General features: G+C 38.8%; 1 pseudogene; it reads right to left on the reverse strand.

The window, feature by feature from the left end:
- Window positions 1–8,118: 8,118 nt before the first annotated feature.
- On the reverse strand, window positions 8,119–10,523 carry LOC145590208 (sucrose synthase 6-like; annotated as a pseudogene).
- Between the last annotated feature and the right edge of the window lie 1,133 nt (window positions 10,524–11,656).

An 11,656-nucleotide genomic window follows, 5' to 3' on the forward strand; every position in this document is an offset into this window, starting at 1 on the left:
AACAAAATTTATAAAGGGACAAAATTACCCTCACTCATCCTCACTTTGCTTTCTCTCTCCTAAATGCATCAAGCCTCAATCAACTGTTGGCCACTACAAAATTAAATCAACCACCATTACCACCACCACCCACGCCACCATAGCCATCACCACCACCCACCATCACTGCCCATAACCACCCACCATCACTGCCCACAAGTACCAATTAAGAGGTAGCAGATTTAATTTTTTTTTTCTTTTTGTCGAAATCTCGAAAGAACCAACAATGTACAATCAACAACCATCGGCAAAACGACCCACCACCTTCCCTCGTCGGCGGGAAGGTGGTGGTTTTCTTTTTAATCCAACGACCAGCACAACCGGCGCACAAAACTGGTCACCCGAGATGGTAATCTATCGGTTTTCAGCGTCGGTTGACCATGGTAACCGACGTCCGTAACCGGTTACCGTCTCTGATGACCGGTTTTGCACGTCGATTGACCATGGTTGACTGGCGTCCAAAATTGGTTATCATGATGTTCAATCCGTTTTGCGGGCCGGTGATAAGCGTCGAAAATTATTGAAAAGATCGAAGCGAGGTGATGAATTGGTTTCCCCGACCACCGTCATGCCAATTCATCACCCCCAATCCTTGCCGCCCCTGTCCTTCCGCCGTCGACGTACGACCGCCACTTCTCTTCGCCTGCGGCTGGTTGTTGTGGTTGATGGTGGTTGGGAAGTGGTGGTTATGGCCCTTATGGGTGATCGAAAGAGAAAAAAAAATAAAAGAGAAAGATGAAGATGTGGTGGGGGTATAGTAAGGGTATTAATGTCCGTTCACCTTAAATGTTGGTGGTTTTGATAAAAATTGTTGGCGGTATTTAACACCCTCCTAGTATAATGCTTCATATCACATAATAAGTTGTTTTGTGTTTGGGGCAAGGAAGAAGTAGAGAGAAATTGTTGGGACCACTTACTTAAAATGAAAATGTAGCAAAAATATAGGGATGGATATAAAAAGAAATTGTTGTAAAAAAAAAAAAAAAAAAGAAAATTGTTGGGACAATCTACTTTTAAAATAAAAAAAAAAATAAAAAATGTTAGAGGGTCATTCATTTTGAGTGTTATACGAAATTACTCAGTACGGTATACCTCCTCTCTCCTCCTCCTCCTCCCTCTCCTCCCTCCTCTGCTTCTTCATTTTTCTTTTGTTATTAGTTCCCTTTGTCAAAAAAAAAAAAAAAAAAAAAGATTTGGCCTTGATGTTTGATTCAAATGTGCCAATGTTTTGCAATCTAAATGATGAACAAATTATTCTTGACGTGTAGTGGTTTTGTTGTGAACTATATTGTTCATTCTGGTTGTCAAGAGAGAATTGCTCAATTATTGTTTTGAGTTTCAATTAGTACAGGGATGAAGGTTAAAGTGAGAAAGTTTCTCAAGTACCTGTCCAATAAGTTCTAAAAGGGCAATGATTGAATGAACAACGATGATTAGTTGAACCTCTTCAGTGTATGGTTTTTTTTCATGATGAAGGGTGGTGCTCTGTTTCAAGCGAGCTGCAAAACAAATTGTTGTACACTATCCATTATGAAGCAAAGGTTCATAAGATTGGATGACGTGTGTCAAGAAGATGATTGTTGCAAAAATTAATCTCTGGAAGTTTGTCCAGTGTGGGGGTAAGTTAATCCTCATGTATGTTCTCTACATTATTTTTCCACAAGTGTCTATGTATGTTGTCTGGAACTACAGATGTAGTGATAGAGTTAGACAGATCTTGTGGAGGTGATACTCATGTTAGAGTATGTGAAAGCAAAGAAGAATCAAGCAAGTCCTTATACAAGGATGAAGCACAGGTAAGTGCTTGTTTGTCTAAGGGAATATAGTTAAGATCCTGTGTGGTATTTTAAATTATTCCAGAGATGAAAATTTAAAAGATGAGTCTACGTTTGGAAGTGATCTGGCTTGATAACCCTCTAATTTATATGGTTATGAGATGCTTTGGTAGACTTGTTGCTTGATGTTTACAGGTTGAGCTTTAAGTGCTCTTAATATGTCCATAACCCAGGTTGGGTGGTCAGTTGAGACGGCTTACATGGACACACCAAAGTGTTTTGATTTGTTGAACTTTTGTTCTGAATGGGTCTAGAGCCTTGTTTTGGTTGACTCATTGTTGGATTTACACCATTTATGTTTATTGAATCTATAACTCTTTTTAGTGGTTTGTTGACCAGGTAGATTCAGTAAGGTTGAGCGTGGCTCTTAATGTCATTTGTCCAGTTATTCTTTGAGCAGGGATTGATAATGGTTCTTAAGTGGATTTAAGACCATTAGCCCAGTGGCTCTTAGAGTAGGATTGATAATGACACCGAAGGTGGAAGGTTGAGCATTGCTTGCTCTTAATACTACTAGCCCAGTTGCTTGAGAGTAAGGAACGATAGTGATCCTTAAATGAATTAGAATCACTAGCCCAGTTACTACTCAAGTAGGGAACGATAGTGGTACCGAATGACTGAGGTTGGGAGTAACCCTTAATGCATCTAGCCTAAGAGCTTGTTGAGCAGTGGATTGATAAATGCACCGTCTAGTTGATAGGGTTGAACTTTTCGTTCTTAATGTTCTTATTCCATTGCATAGAAAATCTTGGGTTTGCAAGGTGCTTGAATGTGTTTTAAGCCTGCATGGAAATACCCTAGATGTGCTGGAAATGTGTTAATACACAGACGGAACACCTACATGAGTACGAGGGGTGGCCTCCTTCAAGGGAAAATGTGGTGTAGTTTTCCTGAAGTACTCATGAGAGCCCAAGGTGTTGGCCAAGATTGGCGGAATTACTCAAGTTCAAAAGGTGAAATATGTGATACATGTTCCTTCCTCGCTCCTGGGAGTTCAAACCTTTGGATACTCACCAGAAGAGTGTTGAATACCTGTGTCACTAAGGCATTAGTTCAAACCTTATGGATACTAGTGCTTAAGTACCTAACTTTTCATTTTACTGTTCAGATTTCATGATCTCATGTCCGTTTTGCATTAGTGGGGGATTGTTGGAGTATTTGCGATTCTAGTAATGCAAATCGGAGGTTTACCAAGTGAGTGTGCAAGGATTTAACGAGAGGAAGATGTAGCATACAAGTGGGGAGGCACAGCAAGGTTGAGCTAGCAAGAGAGCTAGAGCTCGGATGCCTTGCGATGGCTAGCAGCAGGTCCGAGCGAGAGCTCGCCTATGTGCGAGCTATAGCTCGCTGCTGAAGGTGCCTTGCGACAATCCGAGCGATAGCTCGCCAGCAAGAGAGCTATAGCTCGCTGCTGACAGACTCTTGCGGCAGCCCGAGCGATAGCTCTCCAGCGAGGGAGCTATAGCTCGCAGCTCAAGACGCCCACTGCAAGGCTGAGCGATAGCTCTCTCGCTAGAGAGCGATAGCTCGCAAACCCACCAAGTAATGGGCCTTGCGTGAGGAGTGCGTGAGACTTGTGATGTGATTTCTTTTTCCTTATTACTCCTATAAATACTACTCCTTGGCAATTATTCATTCATACGTTAATTTCATTATTGAAAATACCCAAAACACAAAAACACGAACCTACCCTTTGAGATCTGAACAGTTCTTGAGTAATTCCATGCTTCGGGTTCGGGTACACGAATTACGAAGGAGAGTCGTGTTAAACTTGGGGGGCGTGCGTCATTAGAAAACCTGTACCGGTGGTGGCGTATTTCGCTTCTAAGGCAGTGGATTATGTTCCACGGCGCGACTATGAGCTTGAGATCTTCGATCAAGTATTTTTCCCTTTCATCTTCTCTATTTTGTCATTGGAATCAACAGGTATTTTACCAACAGTCAGTACGGTGTACCTCCTCTATCCTCCTCCTCCCTCCTCTGCTTGTTCATTGTCTTGTTTATCGTCGTGTCATCGTGTTACAGGTAGCTCAAGCTCGTACTTGGGAGGATTTTGTAACTCTCGTTGACGGAGTTTTAGCCGGTGATGTTGGGGGTTCTTCGGAGGTTATCTATTAGATTACAAACAACGTACAATAGCCAAGGCACCGCGGATGAAATCAATGCTGCAGTCACGAGGTGGTTGGTTACAGGTCTCGGAGCTTGAGCTACAGGGTGTTGTTAGAGAGGGTCGTCCAGTTACCATTATGAATCATTGGCCTGCCCTAACACTACTTCGCCTGTCCTCGGTAGAATTTCCTTTCTTAGATGCTGCTCCTATTGCTTGTTCATTGCTTAATCTCGATACCCTCTATATACAACACATTTTTGTGCCGGGTCTAGTTCATTATAACAGTCTCGGCTTCTTCTTACAAGCTTGCCCTAATCTTCGACGTTTGACCCTCCGTCGTTGTTCTGGGAATGGTCTCTACCACGTCAACTCCGCTCTCCTTCAACTGCTCCACATTTCGGACCTCAGGTTTTGGACTATTAACTTTTCAAGTGTCCCCTCTCTAACTCACCTCCACATTCGTTCTGACGACCTCAATCGCATTCGAATATCCTTCTATTCCATATATGAGGTTGCGTTAATTTATCTCCATTTGTTCGTTATGGCTATTAAAAATATCGTTTAATCATTTTATTTATTAATTAATTTAATCTATTGGAATTTGTTTTTTTAGGATCCTGTTCCTAAGACTATACGACCGAGGTTTTCTGCTGTTCGGAGTCTTTTCATCACGGTTGAGACCAATTTACGTGCGGTGACTGCATTTATACAGTGTTTTCCATTGCTTCGTCATCTCAACGTCACTTGGAATGCTGTATGTACATTCAACTTAAATAAAATGGAGATTCAAACCTGTGACCTTTGTGTCACGTTGGCTTTGATACCATGTTAAAGGACCAAATCAACCAAAAGCTTAAACTGATGGTTGAGGCACAGGAATATGTTTTATACTCTATCGTATAATATAAAGTTTATTGCGGGTAATGTTTGTTGAACTTAGAAATATAGAAAGAATAGAGGGGAAGAAAGTAAGTTTTAGGCAGTTATACTGCTCTTTCATTAAACTTAATAACAATTACAAGGTAATATATTTATGAAAAATTTGTCCAAAATCACCTATTAAAACTTTATATTTGAACACAACCGTCAACCACCTTACAATTTTTTTTTATTTTTTATTTTTTATTTTTTTTTATTTTTTTTTAACAACCACCTTTTAAAAACTTTTTACTATGGTAACACCATCTTTCTGCCGGATTCTGGCAAAAATTCTGATGGAGGGTCATTATTAACTTCATTTACCTCAAATTTTTCCCGCTCATTCGATTTCTTTCATTATCAACAATCTTTATCCTAAATTCATCCCGAAAATTCCCTAATTTCAGCTTTGAAAACCTCTAATTTCACCTAATTTTTTTCAAAGTATCGCTTTAATTTGAATATATTTAGGATATTACAGAGGGTTATTTAGTAGAAAATGGAGTTTTGTAGTTCAAATAGTGAGTGTATAAGGCTTAAAATACAGAAAATGGTCAAAATCCGACAAGAGGTGGTGATACCATAGTAAAAAGTTTTTAGAAGGTGGTTGTTAACAAAAAAATTTATAAGGTAGTTGTGTTCAAATTCAAAGTTTTAATAGGTGGTTTTGGACAAATTTTCCTATATTTATAGTGCAACGATAAAAGTAAACTTACCTAAAAGATAGGAACAATATTCCTATGATATGATGATCATGCCTAACCCACTTCTAGCATGATCTACAAACTAATCTCCTAGAAATTTAAGAAATAACCCAATAGCACATTACTCGTAAAACTCTAGAATCCTAGGATAATTAAACACAATATATTCCTAAACATATGGCACTACTTTGAATCACTAATTCAACATGCCCTCTTGCTTCAAAGTCCTCGCGCACAACTTTACTAGCTTCAACATTACATAATGCCATCGATAGATTTCTTGTGCCATATTACTTGAATTAGCACACACACATTCACATCTTTAAAAGAGTTGGCTCTCTTCTTGATCGACCTCTGCCAATCACTTTTCTTCGACCATTTGTGATGCACATCTCATTACCTACTCATTTTTATTGATGCACTTCTCATCAATTACTTGATCTTGTTAATGAACATTTTCACCAACTTACATCATGTTACTTATTTTAGCTTAGATTTTCACTATATATATGTTACTATGTATTTTGTTTTCAATGGATTGAATGCAAATCCTGTCATTCTTTCCCCTCTCGCATCTTTTTATTATAATTTCAACAATATTTGTCTAATGTGATTAATTTTATGCTATAATTGAATGATATAAAATAGAAATTTAGAAATGTAGCTACTAGCTTTTAAAAAAGCAGAGGGGATGTCACACAATTATTGAGATAGAACCTATTCTTGCTTACTAGTGATTATATAACTAATTGCTTTCAAAATATGACTCATTAGAAATAAAATGCAATTGTAAAATTTCATATTGAATAGATGTAATTTGCCTTCTTGATTGAATTAGTCGTAGTTCAATGTGTTTTTTGAGATTTATAATTAGACCTTGTGCTGTATAATTAGTTGAATAAATTTTTGTTTGCACTCCTATACACCACTTATGATTCTCTTCCACTCATTTAAATGAATAGAATAAAATGTAGAAATCATTGCTATTTTTGTTTAATAAATATTATTATTAAATATTTTTATATAACTTTCTATGTAGCCGATCAGTCATGTGTATGGGCTCGATTCACTTGACACAGTAACTCTAGGAGGGATGAGCCCTTGGTTTGATGAGCGACCCTTTCAAGTTTTTGTCGAGTTTATCTTAGTACGCAGTCCTCGTCTGAGCAGACTTTCACTTGTTGTTCCTCGATTTCCGCCTTCTCGCGAGCTAGGAGATGACTATCTTTTGGAGATCGGTCAGGTGATCAGAGGACATCCTCGTGCATCTCAATAAGCACAGCTTGAGTTTTCTTGGACAAACATCTGAGGTAGGAACACTTATCTTGATATTAGGTATTCAGTATATATTCAACACATATCTTGATTAATATTTACTTGCTTCATCATAAGCCTTGGTAGTAGAGTTGAAGCCATATATAGTTAAGTGCAAAATAAATTCCATCTCTACATATAACACACCTAGCTCCATCTATCACACATGTCAAATCCTGAAACTGGCAAGTTGAACAGTTAGTTCCTGTTGATGTAATATTGTCTATATTATAGCCATTTGGATTCAAGAAAAAAACATGCTACAAGAATATGATATTAGTGTCTCCTCCTTCATTTCGTTGTGAAACTAAAATAGGTTCTGTTGCTGCTTTGCCATAGATAATGGGGCCAATCTTGCCATTTACTACTCACTCGAGAACTAAAGCCTCACAATTTTTTAACTGTGCAATAATTCAACAGATTAACTTTAGTCTTATGGAGTTGAAGGTATGCATGATAAGATCCATTTTTGGCTTGCTTACTTATTAGAAACCATATAGATCCTTATATCACAAATATGTTAGTCTTAAATTATTCACTAATAGCTTCAGGTAAGAATTGAGGAGCGATGATTTCAGATGCCTTTTGATATGAGGGGTGACAATAAAATGATAATTTCTAGTTGTACTCTTGTATAGAAAGGAATTCCATAATTAAGCATTTATTTTTATGGAGAAAGGAATTAATTATGTTCATGTCTCGAGCACGTATCAAGTGTATTCGTCACAAGTAAAATTCTCTTACATGATGTTTTCTCTTCATTACTCTAGTGCTTGAAGAAGTATCTTCAAACTGCAAGCTAGTTTTTGGTTCAGATACATAACAGAACCATCATCAAATCTCAGTTAACTTTTTATCATTGTTGAATGCAGAGGGGGCTCCTAGAGTCATTGCAAGAAGCCAAACTCACTTTTGAGGAAAGAAATACCAATGCTGTAGCTGACAGCATTTCAAAAGCAACAAGGAAAAAAAGATTACTGTATTTTTGGACTTCCATATTTTGCAATCCCCGCCCCTAGTCTATATGAACTATTTGAAGGTTGATTACATTAGTTATGATTGCATATCTACTGCTAGGAACTCTACTTGTTTGGAATTCCTTTTTGACATTTTCTAGCAGCTGGAATTTAGCCTCCCATCTAACAGGACAACCCTTTATTGTAAAACAAATATCCAGATATCCTTCGAAACATGGCACTTACAAAGAAGAGGTGAATAAGTCTCCTTTGTACAGCATCTTCCAAAAAGTCATGCTGCTTATGTTCAACAGTTTGTTTGCGTAGATTTTCCACGTTTAGATGCGCAAGAGGACATGGAAGAGAGTTAACTGTCTACTTAATGACTATATATGGTTATCCAACAATTTATAGATTTTAGTTTTGCTGACATTAAGATTGTCCAGATTAAATTTAAAGATAAGCTATTTAACTGCTATTACCATTTATATATTCGTTGTGAACTTGCTGCTGAGACTGCATTCCAGTATTCTTCATCATCCTCGCACTTTTGAAAAAAGTCAGCGATTTTGTTACTTGTCTCATCCCCATTGTGGGGATCAATATGAAAGCCAGAGACTCCATCAACTATAATCTCTGCTGGTCCCCCTTGATTTGTAGCAAAGCTGCAAAAGTGAGCAATTCACAATTCATAGCTTCAATAAATGTGAGACCAAATGCTTCATATAAAGCACCTCGTGTTTCAGCAATGAAACGATATGGCTCCCCATTTTTGTACGTATCTGTCTGGGCAGCAATCCATCTGAACTGACCCTTTAGCTTATGCTTCTCAATTAATATGTGCATCTTTCTAATTTCAGCCGTTTCCCCCCTATCTTTGGATTTTGAGGGATCAAAGAAGCCTGCCACCCCAAGGTTGACAAGACTCCTAAGTCTTTCATTCTTCCCATACCACTCAACCAGTCCAGTTATATTTTTCGCAGTATCCAGCCTTGCCATGGAGAAAATGATGGACTTTTTCTTGTCTTAAAGGATTCAAGGAATCCACTGTTTGAAAGAAAAAATAACTAACATATATAGCAATCTCAGTTTTTTGGCAATTTGATATCGGTTATCTTAATAGTATGATGCATATTCTTGAAGCTTTTGTACTTACACGAGCTCATCGTTATCCGTGTCATTATACATAGAGTAACTCTTGGACTACTGGCTGGAAGTGTGTGAACCGTCTCTGCGCTTCTGTGGGTGGAAAGTAGACAGATTGGTCGGCCCCAGGGGCAGCAATATTGAATTTGGGATCAAAAACATTGATGCCGGAAACCACCCTGTATAGCCTGGGGAGGGTGTAGGCTGTATGGCTTTCATACTGGCCTGGTCTTTCTTTGCTGCAGGAATTTAACTCCATATTAGTCAGGTATCTCTCCACACTTATCTTCTATTGTTCTGTTCTCTCAACACTCCTCTCTCAGAAGTACAAATTTGTGCTTCCGAAAATGGTGATCAAATTCCTCTTTTGGAAAATTTAAAACTCAAAATAAGATGTCTAACCTTCCCGCAATTTCTTGATAAGTGTTAGTGATGATGAAATCTGCTGATTTCATTGCAATTTTATCTGCTGTAAACTGACATGAAAAGTGATGTTTGGAGTCCTTTTGTCTCCAGCAGTAGACATCTGAATCTTCATACTTGGTCTTCTCCAAGGCATGTGCTCTAGTGCCCTATTAAGAAAATTGGTTGAGTACAGAACGTTGCTATATGATTCTGATTATAATAGTCAATTTCTGAAGATATATTACCAGTGTTACTCCAAGCTTGTTTGCCATTAGTGATGCAACCAGGCACCTAAACAACCTGTCAACCTGTCAACCAGGCACCTAAGCTTGTTTGGCCTCAATTCCTCGTTGATCGATCAGAAGTCCGAGAAATTTGCCGGATTCAACACCAAAGACACACTTTTTTAGATTTAGCATCATCTTATGCCGCCTGAGTTCGGTGAATGTTTCTCGGAGATCTTTCAAATGGTCGGCCGACTCTTTTGACTTGACAATCATGTCATCAGTGTATGCTTCCATGTTCTGGCCGATCTGATCTCTAAAAATTGTATTCACAAGTCTCTGAAAAGTAGCAGGGGCGTTCTTGAGGCCGAACGGCATGACTTTATAACAATACATCCCTTGCTCGGTCACGAACACAATTTTCTCTTGGTCTTCTTCCCACAATGGAATCCGGAGTATGCGTTCGTAAAACTCATAAGAGCATGTCCGGTTGTAGAAACGACCAGTCGGTCAATCTTAGGCAGGGGAAAGCTATCCTTCGGACATGCCTTGTTGAGATCAGTGTAATCTACGCACATTCTCCAAGTTCCATTCGGCTTTTTCACAAGAACTACGTTGGCTACCCAATCTGGGTAATAACATTGTCGAATGAAACCAGCGTTCAGTAGCTTTCTTACTTCGGCTGCGGCCGCCTGATTCCTTTCTTCCCAGTGATTCCGTTTCTTCTGACGCACGGGCTTGACAAGTGGATTTACAGCTAGCTTATACATGGCCAGGTTTGGGCTAATACCTGGCATTTCGCTTACTTCAAATGCAAACACATCTTTGAACTCTCTCAGCAGCTTGATCAGGTAGTCTCCAAGCAAACCCATAGCTATAGTGCCTACTTTGACCGTTTGATCTGGTTGATCGGGGTCTAGCACTATATCTTGGTGTTAGCCGGCCGGCTGGGGTCTTAACTCTTCTGGCCGGCCAACGGTCATTAATTGCTAGGCATGCTCTCTTTTGATCGACTTTCTCTTTTGGCCGACCTGGTATGCTTGGAGTGACCCTTCATCTGAGTTTGTCTTAGACGACTTTCCTTGTCCACAAATAGTCGGCTTTACAGCCAGTTGGTTACACTCTTTCGCCATTTTCTGATTTCCTTGAATCGAACCAATTTTCCCGTCCGACCTCTCAAACTTCAGCAGCATCAGATGAAGAACAATTAATGCCTTGGCTGCGGTTAAAGTGGGGCGGCCGAGTATCACATTATAGCCAGTGAGCTCTTTGACCATTAGGAAGCGGACAACCATGTCTCTTCCTTCCCCCTTCGGCCCAAGCCGGACGGGCAGGTCTATCTGTCCGGCTGTGTAATACCCCCAAATCTCCCTCTACAGAAATATTAGTATAATACGTATAATTATACCGTAGAGATAGATTTAGGCGTATTACCGCCGCGTGATTACGCAAGGCTACTCAAAATACTTAACTCAATAACAAAATTTGCAGTGGAAACTCAACTTTCTTTTATTAATACTTATAAAAATAGTAACATTGGTATGAATACTCAAAATAAAGACACAAGACCAACACTTCCTAATCTAGGTGAAACCATTCCCGGAACTCCATATGCTCAATTATTGACTCCACCTGAAAATAGTCAACACTGCTTACCATTACGGTAAACAGAGCGAACCAAAACAAATAAGAAATATGGATTAGCAAAATATGCTAAGTACGATAAGTGCAAGATAATGTAAACTCAATTTATTTGCAAACATGCTTTTAAAAATCAATTCCAATAATTAATCCAATAATTTCAAAACTCATTATTCCAAAACCGATTCCAATGATTCAATATTCAAAATAATAGTTAATAAAGCCAATTCCTTTATTAAGAACCAATTTCTTTTAATCCAATTCCTCACCCAAGTGTCACTACTAAAAATTAAGGTTTTTACGACCGCCTCTAACGGTCGCAGAAAATAGAAAAAACGGTCGCAATTAGTAATTGCGACCGTCA

Source organism: Chenopodium album, chromosome 17 (assembly GCF_948465745.1).
Source record: "Chenopodium album chromosome 17, dcCheAlbu1.1, whole genome shotgun sequence".
Classification (NCBI taxonomy): domain Eukaryota; kingdom Viridiplantae; phylum Streptophyta; class Magnoliopsida; order Caryophyllales; family Amaranthaceae; genus Chenopodium; species Chenopodium album.